This window comes from Sus scrofa, chromosome 7 (assembly GCF_000003025.6).
Source record: "Sus scrofa isolate TJ Tabasco breed Duroc chromosome 7, Sscrofa11.1, whole genome shotgun sequence".
In the NCBI taxonomy this organism is placed as follows: domain Eukaryota; kingdom Metazoa; phylum Chordata; class Mammalia; order Artiodactyla; family Suidae; genus Sus; species Sus scrofa.
The window spans coordinates 59,653,243-59,663,079 of record NC_010449.5 but is presented as its reverse complement, the minus strand read 5'-3'; positions in this window follow the sequence as shown (position 1 = coordinate 59,663,079).

The following is a 9,837-nucleotide window of genomic DNA, read 5'->3' as shown; positions in this document are numbered from 1 at the left end:
AAGTTCGGGGCCGGAGGGGGCGGGGGCAAATGGGAGCAACCCAGGCCAGGGGCTGGCAGCCTCTCCTTGAGGCAACCCCTGAGCTGAGTCTCAAAGGAAAAGTAGGAGTTACTCAGGTGACTGTCAGTGTGGGGGAGGTGGGGGTGAACATTCCAGGCTGGGAGAGAGTGAGAATTGAGGCTCAGAGCAGAGGTGAGGGGAGAGGGGGGTTTGAACCAACTGTGGCCTTTTAAAAATACCATTTTGACAGCTCTGTGGAAAGTGGGTTAGAAGATGTCCAGACCCTGAGAGACCCAGAGGCCATGGTCAGAAGCTTGGGTTTTATTCTGAGGAAGAGGGAAGCTATGGTATTGGGGAGGACCCTGGTCTCGCTCTGCTCTCAGGAGACCCCTCTGGGGCATTGTGGATGGTGATCTGGGGGCTAGGGCACTGGGAGGAGACCAGCTAGGAAGCTGTTACAAGAAGCTGAGAGAGGAGGGGCATGCGTGGCAGTAGGGATGGAGAAGAGGAGATCATTTAGGAGATCATTTAGGAGAACATGGGAGACTTGGAGACTTGTTGGACTTGGAGAGGGAGTGGATGTCCGGGATGTCTCTGCATATAGCTTGGGAGACTAGGTAGATAGTTGTGCCACACACTGAGTTAGAAGAACAGGTCTGAGATGAAGATGAGGAGTCTAATTTGGGACAGGTGGTGAGATCCTGAAGCCAGTAAGACAGTAGAGTATATGATCTATGTCTGGGCTTGAGAGGGTTTTTTTTTTTTTTTGGTCTTTTTGGCATTTCTTGGGCCGCTCCCATGGCATATGGAGGTTCCCAGGCTAGGGGTCTAATTGGAGCTGTAGCCACCAGCCTATGCCAGAGCCACAGCAACGCAGGATCCAAGCTGCATCTGCAACCTACACCACAGCTCACGGCAACACCGGATCGTTAACCCACTGAGCAAGGGCAGCGACCGAACCCGCAACCTCATGGTTCCTAGTCGGATTCATTAACCACTGCGCCACGACAGGAACTCCTTTTTTTGTTTTTTTTTGAATCATCACTAGGGGGATGAAATTAATCAGGAAGACTGTGTAATACAGTTCAGGGGCATTACTTGCATTCACGTTGTTATACAACCATCACCACCATCCATCTACAGAACTCTCTTCATCCTACAAAACTGAAATTCTGTACCCATTAAACAATAACTCTCCATCCCCCTCTCCCTAGCCCCTGGCAACTACTGCCATCCTACTTTTTGACTCTATGAGTTTACTTTAGCTCCTTCATGTAAGTGGAACCATACTGTCCTACCAATCAATTTCCTGAAAACTGTGATGCCAAGGGATAGCCAAAATCAAAAGTGCACTGAGCCTGAGAAAATAAAATGGGTGTCTTATCTTAGGTCTGTGGAATCCTCTGCTACATCCAGGATGGGAGAGGTATATTTGAACTTAGGTGTGTTAGGAGGCAGTGAACTCACTTTGAAAGGCTGGAATAGGACTACTTAATATCTAATTGATCTTGGATCTCATTAATAGAAGTGTTGTGTTTGAAAAATGGGAGGTGACATGTCTTCTGTCATCTGTGTGGATCAAACTATGTCTAGGACCCCAGTTCACTGGTATCTTCACAGGAGGGCAGCCAGGATGGAGGAGGTGGGAGGGGGCGCAGTGGAGGACTGGTGTGTATGTCCCGTGAAGAAGAGTTAGGCTGGTCCAGGAAGGCTGGAGAAGAGGGATATCAGGAGAAGGGGGTCTCTGATTAGAAATCTTCAAAGCGCAGCCATAGGGAGAGGTGCCGAGGCTCATCTTCTTTAGCATTTGGAGACTGACCTGTCCGCTCTGCTCCCCCAGCCTCCCTGGCCATCTGCCCAGATATCCCATCCTTTGTGTCTCTGCTTAGATCCACCCCCCACCTCCAGAGAGCCTTCCCTAGTTCTCCAATCAATAGGGAAAAACAGAAGTACTCTTTTGGCCCTTAACCAAATGTTTCCCAGGGTGTTCATTTAATGTGCTAGCTGTGTGACCTTGGGTAAGTCACTTAACCTCTCTGAACAGGAATAAGGAGCCCATAAACATTTTAATTTTTTTCCTGTCTTGGCTGTCTTGCCAAAAAGGAAGGGGAAAAAAAAGGTTATTTTCTACAGTCTCTTTGACTCAGAAAAATAGAGATGATAATAGTACCTACTTTCCAGGGTCATTGCGAGCACATGGAAGTACTTGGCCCAATGCCTGGTAGGCGCTCCATAGATAGTAGCTGCTATCGGCTCTTATTTAATGGCTTTGTGTCTATAAGCCTTATTTCCTTGTGAAGCTATGAACTCTCAGGATGGTGTCTGCCCCTGTTTCTCACATGGACCAGTGGAGTGGAGTGGAGTATGACAGCTAGTGACTTTTACTTTGGCCTGTCTTCCATCATCCCACTTCAGGCATCTCTTTCCTCTGGGAAATTCCTCCCTGTACTCACATAGTCATGGTGGGTTTTCCATTAAAGTGCCCACTACTCTTACTCATCCCTACCCTATTGCTAGCATGTAGGCATGTAACCCAGTCTACACCAATCACAGAAGCCCATCCTCCAGCTCCAGTGATTGGCCCAAGGGGCAAACATGTTCCCAAGAAGGGCCAATCAGATTCTTTCCCTGGGATTGCTATGTGGATGCCAGGAGGAGGAAGCCTCCTTTCTACTGGAGCACAAAACTGGAGCTATAGGCCCCAGGCTATGGACAAGTCCTCTTTTCCACCAAATGTGAGATCCAGGCAAGGAAACAGAGGGGAGGAGAATTTAAAGAGCTTGCTAGCAGCATTGCTGAGAGTCCCAGTTTGGGCTTTCATGGTCTTGGTTCCTTTCTTTTAGTCCTGGGAGCTGCAATAACATCATGTCCATCTATAGGAAGCAATACATTCTTTATGGTTCCAGCTTGTCTGGTTGGGTTTCTGTCTCATGCAACTAGTAGCAACCTGACCCTATTATACACCCAGGGAATACTAAATAAGTGGAGTGTTGATTAAATAATTGGGCTCCCAGATGGGGTGGGATGTTTACATTTTCTGAAGCCAGAGGGTTGGGAGCTGCTGTCTTGTGGTCATGGAGGAGAGGAAGGATATTTGGGAGGTTATTGCATCAGGCAGACTTAGATTTGTGTCCCAGCTCTGCCATTCACCAGCTGTATGATCTTGGGCAAGTTACTTGCCTTCTCTGAATCTGAGGTTCCTTATATGTAAAATGGGCAAAATCATAGTGACTGCACAGGATTGCCTTGAGGATGGAATCAGATAAGGAACAAGAAGCACAAAACTTAGTGCCTAAGGTGAGGGCAGGGGAAGACAGTACTAGAAAAATGGTGGTTGTTTTTGTTAGCCTACAATCCACTGTGGCTGATTGTGTGGGACTGAGATTGGCATGTAGACCAAGAGGGAAGAAAGATTCAATCTGCAAGCTGGATTCTCAGAAGGAGTGGGTCCTGGCATGAGGAAAGCTGTGCCAGAGCCAGAGTGAATGTCTTCAGGCTTCAGAGTTGACAGAGGCAATAGAGCAGCTAGCACTTAGGCAGAAGAGTTGGAAGGATCTGGTCCATAAGCTTGCTTTTCCACTAACTGTGTGCCTCACTAAATCTTCCAAGCCTCAGTTTCCCATCTCTGTAAATACCTTCCTGAGAGTCATCCTGAAGACTAAATAAAGCAGTCAGCACAGGGCTTAGGAGGTATTCCATAAAAACGAGCTATTATTATGGATATTTAGGGCTTTGGGAAATTTTCTAAACAAAAAGGTGGGATGAGTGGAAAACTCTATAGACAAACTTTTCATGAGAAAGTCCCAACATCAAGGAGAGAATCCATGGCTGGGTCTCCCAGGAAAGACCACTTTAGAACAGCTAGGTGACATGGGTCCTTCTGTGGCTGGACAGTGATGGGGTTCACATTGGGGAACCCATGTGTGGGACATTTTTGTCATGGTCCTGTCCGCTGTAATCTCAGCTCAGGCAAGGTTCTCAAAAGAGGTTTCCACACTAGCTTCCTCTTCCTCACTCCTCGTCACCCTCAAACCTCTAACCTGGTTTTGGGCCAACTGCACTGCTGAAATCACCCACACGGAGCAAGACCCTGTTCTTGCTAAGACCAGCAAACGCTTCCTTCCCCTTGGAAGGCGATGGCTTTACTGTTCTCGACCCCGCTGAGGCTCGCCTCCTTCCTGGCACCCTCTCCTCTGGCACCGCATCTCATTTCTCTTGATTCTCCTCCCACCACTCAGAGGCTTCTTCTCAGTTAGCTCAGCCGCTTCTTCCTCTGGCCCCTTAAGTGCTGGTGATCTGTGGAATCCACAGGCTTTCTTCTCACTCCCTATACCTTCCCCAAGAGAGCTCTTTCACCTTCCCTAAAAGTCCTTGCCTTCCGATTTGCTATTTCCAGACAAGATCTTTCCAAACCTTTCCAAAACCACATTGCCAACTGCCTACTGGACATTTCCATGAAGGAGTCCTGCATGCACCTCAAACTCAATGTGCCCAAGTCAGAACCCATTACATTCCCCCCCAAAAGGGTCCCCTTTTACTTAATTATTTTTTTGGGGCCACACCTGTGGCATATGGAAGTCCTCAGACTAGAGGGCAGATCTGAGCCACATCTGTGACCTACACCACAGCTCACAGCAAAGTCGGATCCTTAACCCACTGAGCAGGGCCAGGGATTGAACCCGCATCCTCATGGATACTAGTTGGGTTCGTTACCACTGAGCCGCAGTGGGAACTCCTGTGTCCCCTTTTATCTTCGCCTTCTCAGAGAATGACACCCCCTGCCATACCCACCTCCCCAGACAAGCCAGAAAGTGGAGATGAACCTAGACTATCATTGTCCCACAATCCAGTTATTCACTAAGTTCTGTGGGTTCTACCCTCTCAGCAGTGTGTAGACAGATTTCTTTGTCTCCCTACAGATGATCAGGCTCTTTTTTGTACCCACCGGCCCCTGCATCAACTGATGGCCAACTGAGAGATCTGCCCAACCTTTAGACTTACCCTGCGAAGTCCATTGTTGCTGGTATTGGCTTTTCATCAACCTGTTTATGACTCTGCATGGCTCCCTGTCCCTCCAAGGCAAGTTCAGTCCCCTTTGTTTGGCATTCACATCTTTTTAGGCACTCACCCTTGTCTGACTCTGCAAGTTCCTCTCTATTGTCTCTTGCTTCCAATGCTTCTGCCAGGCTGAGCTACTTGCAGCCTCTGCCTCACTGCCGTCCTGTCACTTGCTCTCCTCTGCCTGGAATGTTCCTCTTCTCACCCTTCTCCTCTGGGCCAACCGCCAGACCCTCCTGAAATATTTTCCAGCGTGTGAGGTCCCCCTTCTGTCTGTGCCACCAAAGAGCCCCCATCCACAGCAAGTTCGGCGCTTGCCACTTCCATTGTCATCATGAGTCTGACTCTTTCCCACTAGGCCAGGAGCTGCTGCAGAGCTGACGCCTCCGTGCCCTCAATCAGAGTCTGCTATAATCAGTTCTCAAGGTAGCTTTGTAAAATTTAAATCTTTAAGATACTTACTTGTTTTACATTTTTATTTTTTTTCCATTATAGCTGGTTTACAGTGTTCTGTCAGTTTTCTACTGCACAGCGAGGTGACCTAGTCACACATATATCCATTCTTTTTTCTCACATTATCATGCTCCATCACAAGGGACCAGACATAGTTCCCAGTGTGACACAGCGGGATGTTTTACATTTTTATTAAACAAAATATCTTAAGGGGACGGGAGACGGGAAAGGCTGGAGAGAAGGGGCATGGCACATAGCTCAGGGGTCCCCCCAACACACATCCTGAGCCTTTAAACTCTTCCCCCGAACCTCTAACAGTCTTGCTCTCCTTGGGAAAGACCTGTATGCCAAACCTTGCTGTGTGACTTAGACCAATCACATACCCTCTCTGTGCCTCTGCCTCCTCTTCTAACAGTCGGATGCAGGGGTATTCCAGGAAGCTGGTATTTTGCAGAGTACTTTCCCACAAAGAATCACCAATTTGTCTGCCAACAGCATGGGAGAGCTGTGGTTTTAGCACTCCTCCTGCCTTCTGGGGGTTCTTATGCTGGCCATCACTCTTGACTCTCCACTTCCCTGTCAGGTTTCCATCTCCTCCATTCCCTGCCTGTCCTCCTGCAGCTCTCATTCCCTTCTCCCCTCTTTGCAGTCTGGACTCTGCCTCCACACTTCCTTAACACGACTTTAAATGCTGAGGTCACCAGTGACTTCCAAGATGCTCAGTCCACAACCCTGATCTGCCTTGTCTTTCCACTGCCTTTGGGTCAGTCACAGCCTCTCCTGCAAATCACCCCTCTTCCCTGGGCTGCATGGACACTACGCCCTCCTGGATCTCCGTTGGCTGCACATTCACAGCTGACTCTCAGCTTCCTCTGCCCGCTTTCCAGCCTGTAGGTCTTTGAACACAGGAGTGGCTCAGGGCTCAGTTCTGTGCCTTTTCCTTTCTCACCCTTCTCTCTTCCCCTTCATCGTATGCCCCCTCATGGTTGCAGTTACCACCTGGATGGCCCCCTTTGCAACTAAGCATCTCTAGCCTAATTCTCTCCAAGTTCCAGACTTGTAGATCCTGCTGACTCCTGGGCCGTGAAATTCAAAATTAAGCTCAGGATATTTCCTAAACAATCCTTCCTCCTTGTGTCCACCGTTTCAGCGGCTCTTACAGAAACCGTGGGACTCTTCCTTTATACCTTCTCCTCGCCCTCCATATCAGATCCACCTGTTTGCTCAATCTGCCTCCTGAGTAGTTTCTGATACCTCAATCCTCCCTGCTGCTACCCCCTTGTCTGGGGCACCATCATTCATCATCTCTCCATCAGACAATGACATCCACCTTCCACCATATGCTCTCTGGTCCTCTCCAAGGCATTTGCCACACAACAGCCACAAGGATCTCAAAGCACTTTGAGTCCGACATATCATTCCACCGGCTTAAAATCCCTCATGTGGTCCACATTTTCCTAAAGTCCAAATTCTCACTTTATGGGCGAGTCCCTGGGTGGCCCGACCCCTGAATTTCTCACCTCATCTCCCACTACTCTCCGTCCTTCAGTCACACCAACCTCTTTTCAATGTCTTGGATGCACGATTCCTCCAGTCTTTCGTACATGCTGTTCCCTTTCCCTCAGGGGCCCTCTTACTCCTTCCTCATTCATCTAACTTCTGCTTACTCTCGAGGCCCTGGCTGAAATTTCACTCATCAGGAAACCTTCCAGAACCTTGCCCCAGACTTGCCCATGCTCCCTGTTATTTGTAATTTTGTTATACCTGCATTCCCTGCAAGAATGGACATCCCTGTTATTAACTACAGTGCAAGTGCTCAGAAAACACTGATAACAGGAAATTCAGGATGGTTAAGCAACTTGCTTGAGGTCACACAGCTTATTAGTAGCAGGTCTCAACTTAAACCTTGGTAGACTAGTTTTGGTGCCTCTGCCGTGGGGCCCCCAAACACAAGTATTCCATGTATCAAGGCAGTGATCATGGAGTTCCCTCTGTGGTGCAACAGAATTGGCAGCATCTCTGCAGCTCTAGGATACAGGTTCCATTCCTGGTCCAGCACAGTAGGTTAAAGGATCTGGTGTTGCTGTAGCTGTGGCACAGGTTGCAGCTGTGGCTCAGATCTGATCCCTGGCCTGGAAACTCCATGTGCCATGGGTGCCAAAAAAAAAAAAAAAAAAAAAAAAAAAGAAGGAAAAAATAAAAGAAAAAAAAGTGATCACTCCTGATTCTAGCTGCTTATGTAATGGCCCCTCTCCCCGCTAAGCTTCTGAAGCAGAGGCCATGTTATCTTATGTGTTCCTGTGCCCCTGCCTTCTCGCTCAGCATCTGGAATGTGGTGGGGAGCAAGTACTGTGCATGAGTGTTGGTTTGACCCTCTGGGGCTGAGTCCCTCAAATTATTTTCCAGCTCTGCTTTCCTGCCAAGCACCAAATTCAGTCCTCAGTCCAGCTATGGATTGAGTTTTTTTTTTTTTCTTTTTGTCGTTTGTCCTCTTAGGGCTGCACCTGCTGCACATGGAGATACCCAGACTAGGGGTCCAATCGGAGCTACAGCTGTCGGCCTACACCACAGCCACAGCGATGCCAGATCTAGTGAGCTGTGTCTGCAACCTACACCACAGCTCACCGCAATGCTAGATCTTTAAACCACTGAGTGAGGCCAGGGATCAAACCCATAACCTCATGGTTCCTAGTCAGATTCATTTCTGCTGTGCCACGATGGAAACTCCTGGAATGAGCTTTTTTAAAATTTTCATTCTAAGGTAAAGAACGCTAAAAGTTTAAAAGAAATTTTTTTGGAGTTCATGTCGTGGCTCAGCGGTTAACCCTACTAGTATCCACGAGGAGTGGGTTCCATCCCTGGCCTTGCACAGTGGTTAAGGATCCGGAGTTGCTGTGAGCCTCGGGGTAGGTTGCAGATGCAGCTTGGATCCCAAGTTGCTGTGGCTGTGTCATAGGCTGGCAGCTACAGCTCAGATTGGACCCCTAGCCTGGGAACCTCTATATGACATGAGTGTGGCCCTAAAAAGACAAAAAAGACACGAAATAATAATAAAAAAAATTTTTTTTCTGGCTGCCCCAAGGCAGATGGAGTTCCTGGGTCAGGGATCAGATCTGAGCCACAGTTGCAACCTAAGCCACATCTGCAGCAACAGGGGATCCTTAATCCACTGTTCTGGGCCGGGGATTGAACCCATGTCCCAGTGCTCCCAAGATGCCACCTATCCTGTAGCGCCACAGCGGGAACTCATAAAAGAAACTTTTACTGAATAAATCAGCCAATAACTGAGGGAAGCAGAAAAGGAAATAAGACAAAAAGTATAAAATACAAGAGCCTAGAAGCAGTTGAGGTAAAGAGGTTTGTCCACTTATAGTCTGTGGACTGAGATCTCTCAGGTCACTGCCCTCTTCACAATCCTGCCCTTTGAGTCCCCAGGTCACCTCCTCACTTACCCTCTTCTCCCCTCATCTGAGTCCTGGTTTGTGGGGTGCTTTCCTGAGAAGACTCAGACTGCCTATCCTTACTCTGGCTGGTAAATCTGGGGAAACACGTCTAAGGGGGTTGGGTCCCATCAACGTTGGGGAGACCAAGGCCCAGAGAGTTTGGAGAGGCAGGCAGTGGGGTTCCACATTCATTCCACAGACTCAGATGATGCTTGTGCTAGCTGAGCCGCTGTGCAATTTCCTCCACGAGTCATGCAACCTTGGCTTGGCCAGTGACCCGGTTCTGGATGTGGGAGGAGAGGAGCTAGGGGCTTGGTGCTGGACTGTGGGGAATGAGGGCTGTGGGGGCAAAGCTGAGACTAAAACCCCCCTGCCCTCAAGAGGGGCCAACCGGGTTGGGGCAGGACAGGACCTCATGTTCTTGTCAAACACACAATTTAATTCTAAGCCTGTGTTCCTTGTGCCTGGGAGATTTTCAGTTTGCAATAGTGTCATTTACAGATGGATTTGCAGTGGCGAATTACAAGTTTGTAAGCAACAGCTTCTCTGACGCCTCGAAGAAAAAAAAGCCTCATCCCTGTGCAAATTATAAATTCATAACGAACCGTGTTATCCAACTGAATGCAAAACACATTCATTACCAGCTACATTACTCCATTGAATACCAAGTGAATGAACTGTACAAGGTTTTGTGCGCATCGGGGATGTGTCAGAGGGTGGGGACAAAATGGCCCTCCCCCACCCCTTTCTCCTTAGTGTCCTTTCAGTCCCACCTCAAGCTCACCCTCTACATAGGTGGACCTGGATGGCTGTGCAGGAATCGGATAACTGGGAGGCTGGAGGTTATGGTGGTGCTAGTGTACCAAACCAGACGCCTACCTAG